Here is a 4,772-nt window from a genome sequence, read left to right on the forward strand (position 1 = left end):
ATGTTCCTGGAGTTCGTGGTGTGGATGCTTATTGTTGGGAGATCTACAGCATCATCAGAACAAGAAGATGTGAGTTTCACGTTCAATGGATTTCAAGGTGTTAACTTGAGCTTGGACGGCTTAGCCCAGATTACAGAAAATGGCCTTCTGAGGTTGGTTAACATCACAAATCAACAGGTGAGTCATGCTTTCTATCCATATCCACTTCACTTCAGGAATTCCTCCATGGGTAGCTCTTTATCCTTCTCTACTACTTTTGTTTTTGCCATTTCGAAAACAAAATATGGTGGCCCTGGAATGACTTTCGTAATTGGACCTTCAAGAGAGTTTCCTGGTGCTTTACCTGGAAACTATTTTGGCATCTTCAACACAACCAACATTGGAAAACCATCTAACCATGTCGTTGCGATTGAATTAGATACTCTTCAAAACAAAGAGTTCAATGACATTGACGGAAATCATGTTGGTATCAATGTCAATGACTTGAAATCCATTGAGTCTGCAACAGCTTCTTATTTTAATGGAGAAAAGAATCAGTTTGTGAACCTAAGCCTCACTGATGGACAACCCTTGCAAGTCTGGGTGCAATACAATGGCATAGAGAAGCAACTTAATGTTACTTTAGCTCCTATGGACATCCCTAAACCAATAATTCCACTCCTGTCCTCAAAACTTGATCTTTCTCAGGTTATCATGGATCCTATGTTTGTAGGGTTCTCTTCAGCTACATATGTCTTGCCAATAACCTACTATATCTTGGGTTGGAGTTTTAAGTTGAATGGAGAAGCTAGAGAACTCAGTCTCTCCGAGCTTCCTAAGCTTCCTCGACAAACACATAAAACAAGTCCTAATAAGGCTCCTATTATTGCATCTTCTGTATTAGGTACTATTTCAGCTTTGATAATCTGTATTTTCTTAGTCAAATATATAGTTAAAAGGAAGAAAAAATTTGCTGAAGTGCTTGAAGATTGGGAGATCAATTATAGACCTTACAGGTTCAGATATAAAGATCTCTATAATGCAACTAAGGGGTTCAATGACAAGGAGCTTCTTGGGATGGGTGGCTTTGGTAGGGTTTATAGAGGTGTATTACCCACATCAAAGAAAGAAATTGCAGTGAAGGTAGTCTCACACAATTTAAGACGAGGGGAGAGAGAATTTTTTTCTGAAATAATGAGCAATGGTAAATTAAGGCATGGAAACATTGTTCCGCTCTTGGGCTATTGCCGTCGTGAGGGAGAGCTCTTTCTAGTCTATGATTTCATGCACAATGGGAGTCTAGACAAATTCCTGTTTGATCCAACAACAACAAAGACGAGACTCAGTTGGTATCAAAGATTTCAAATCATCAAAAATGTGGCAGCTGCATTGTCATATCTTCATGAAGAATGGGAACAAGTTGTGGTTCATAGAGATGTAAAATCCAGCAATGTCTTACTAGATAAGGAGCTAAATGGAAGATTAGGAGATTTTGGGCTTGCTAGATTATATGACCATGGATCTAACCCTCGCACCACACATGTGATGGGAACACTTGGTTATCTTGCACCAGAACTTGGAAGAACTGGTAAAGCAGAACCTAGTGTCGATGTGTTTGCATTTGGAGCCTTTTTGCTTGAAGTTTCTTGTGGTAGGAGACCCATAGAGCCAGCAGCACCAGAAGATTGTGTTGGGCTTGTGGATTGGGTCTTCTCATGTTGGAGTAAGGGTAGCATTCTTGATACTGTGGATCCAAAACTGGGGATGGATTATGAAGTGGAGGAAATGGAGTTGGTGTTAAAACTTGGATTGCTTTGCTCTCACTCTGATCCAAATAAAAGGCCTCATATGAAACAAGTGATCCGTTATCTGGAAAAGGAATTTTCTCTACCAGAGCAAGCATTGCTTGGACTCCAAATGGGCATTTCTGATCTCTCTACTCATTCTTCTTATCTTTATTGCTGGAGCACAGCTCGGTCATCATCAGTTGCGGACTCTATACTCTCTGAAGGTCGATGAGTCCAATTATTTTTAGTTTCTGTAACAATCCAAGAAGTGAGTTTCATAGATTCTCTTAGTTTTTATTAAAAAAATGGTTCAGTGTCAATCTAAATTGTTAAGTTTACTGCAGTCCCCGTATATTTGGTCCCCTCATTGAAGAAAATCTCCTAATGAGTGCTTAATGTGTTATGGGATTCTGCTCCCAGTGCACAGGTTTTCGTTTTCTTTCTAGGTGAATATATAGAATGTTTTGGCTTTTTTTTTCTCCTTGTAACGTGTATGTATCCACATCATCTACTTTGATGTCAATGTTATGGTTCAACATCTGAAATTAACTTGTTGGATCTCAGGAATGAGAACGCACTTGGTTGTGACATGGAGACATGAAGAGAAAATGTTATGTGCTACCTCCATGAATAGATAATTTGTTTTCATATATGGTGTGGTGTGGGATGATTCTAGGGGGTAGATGAAAACTCTATTTTGACGCTTGTTACCAGACATTCAAGAGGGTCTATTTTATCAATGTTCAGAGGCGGGCACTCCCCTTGAACGTGTCATGGTATCCTCTACCCTAAATCCAATTTATGTGGGATGGAATGTAATGTGGGGGAAGAATCTTAGGATGTTAATTGACAAGTGGAAAATTTTTGGTCATCCTCTATTTTTATTCCTTTGTCAAAAGTTGCACCTCTGGTTTCCAAAAAAAGTGACTACCCTCAATCCAACTTATGTGGGATGGGATGGACCCTGGGGAAGAATCTTAGGATGTTAATTGATTAATGGGAAATGTTTGGTCATCCTCTAATTTTATTCCTTTGTCAAAAGTTACACCTCTGATTTCCACAAAAAAAAATGAATTATTACTCGTATAAAGAGTAAGTATAATGAATTCTTTGCAACTCCTATAGATATGCCTTTCTTTTCTTTGTTTAATACCACAACCAGCACATCCTACGAATGCATTTCCTTAACAAAAGAACAAAAGAATTGTCTTTTCATAGTAGATGAAAGAGACTCAAAACCAAATTGACGAGTTCGGATCACCTCTAGAAAGCACATATTTCTCTCTTGATGCTTCTCTACCACACATTTGGTGTGGGGTTCATGTGAGACTCACTAGGGGTTCCACCTTTAAATTATTTTATTAGTACTCATAGGGACCCCACACCATGGGTGGTGGAGAAGTGTCAGGGGAGCAATATGTGCTTCCCCGACTAGGTGGTGATCCGAACTCCAAAGTGACTAGGTCAAGTTCATGAGTCGGGATCCTCAACTCATGAGAGTAGAAGACTATACTCCCCTTACACTCTTTCATCACATATCTAGAAGGACCCACCGCTAGTCCAGTTTATCAATGTTCAGAAGTCAACTCCCCTCTTAAATGTGTAATAGAAATATGCGAGGCTGATAGAAAATCCATACTCCAAATTTACATATATATTATTCTTATAGAAAATACAAAAGACCAACCAAGGGGTGTTGACCTAGTGTCCGCTAGGGTGAATTGTAAACATGGATCCGTTGACTTGATTCACATGGGGAATCCAAATCCTCTCTACCCAGTGCAGCTTGTCATCCCTCCCCCCACCTTCACACATAACTTGCCCATGGTATACGGGTATGATCCCGGATATGATCTTGAAAACCATGTAAGTGTGGACTCTAGATCCTCTACCTGTGAGGGTAGATGATTGTGCTTCCTTATACTCTTTCACCATATATTTAAGAGGAGGGCCTACCTTTAAGTACTAATAAGATAAACTAGAGGTGGATCCCCCAACTTAAATATATGATTGGAAATGTTTGAGGTGAGGACAAGTCTTTATTCTCATAGCAAGGGTGTCAATTTTTAGGCCAAACCAACCAATCCAAGGTTTACTAAACGGGATACGGGAAGGGGCGGAGCCATGATTCAACATGGGGGTGGAGGGCACAATAACCCATTGTCTTTGTCCTTAAAAATTTTCTCAAATAAGGGAGGGGGGGGGGGCAAGTGCTCATATTCACTTATGGAAAGAGAGTCAGTTGACCAAAAACAAAAGAATAAGGGGGAAAAAAATAAAAGGAACATTTTAAAAAATTTGGAGGGTGGTCAGTTAGATTGAACCATTATATGGTGGAAGTTAAATAAGATCATGAGTTTATGTTACTCTTTAAGAAGGTTAAAGAAGTTAAAAATATTGGTTTGTTTAGACATTAAGCCCAAGAGGCTAGATCCAAGATCCATATAATTTTTGAAATAAACTATAGTGGTTTGATAATAGGTTGGTAAAAATACCAAAATCCTCTCTACTGTGCAGCCTATCCTCCCTTCCCCCACCTTCACACATAGCGCCCATGGTACACGGGTATAATCCCGGGATGGGAGGAATGGATGTATATGGATCTGACATGATATGACTGAGTAGATGACTTGCATTAGGCTAGGCTTTACCTTGACATGTGCCAATACTTAGACCAAATGGAGGTGTGAGAGAGCGGTGACTTAAACCCTAGCCATGGATTGTCCCGATGGATGCAGTGACCCAACCCCACCGGGGGCTGCTGAGTGATTGAGACTTACCTAAAGAAGTATGGTGCTATGCCTCAAAGCATGTCTATCATAGAGACTAGCATATGTAGAGTTAGAATCATATTTGCATCATCTGCTCTCATATCATTTCGCATCATGTTATGTTTTTGTATCATATGACTTATGTATTATGGAATAAAAGCATCTTGCTTGAGTTCTTTTTGAACTCATTCCTTTTCTGTGCAATTGTTTTTGTTAGATTTCTCGAAGAAGTTGA

General features: G+C 39.6%; 1 pseudogene; it reads left to right on the forward strand.

Annotated features, from left to right (window-relative positions):
• LOC149022455 (L-type lectin-domain containing receptor kinase IV.1 pseudogene) lies at positions 1–1,998 on the forward strand (annotated as a pseudogene).
• The last annotated feature ends 2,774 nt before the right edge of the window (positions 1,999–4,772 follow it).

Source organism: Hakea prostrata, chromosome 3 (genome assembly GCF_041222555.1).
Source record: "Hakea prostrata isolate BN-2017 chromosome 3, UWA_Hpros_2, whole genome shotgun sequence".
Taxonomy (NCBI): Eukaryota; Viridiplantae; Streptophyta; class Magnoliopsida; order Proteales; family Proteaceae; genus Hakea; species Hakea prostrata.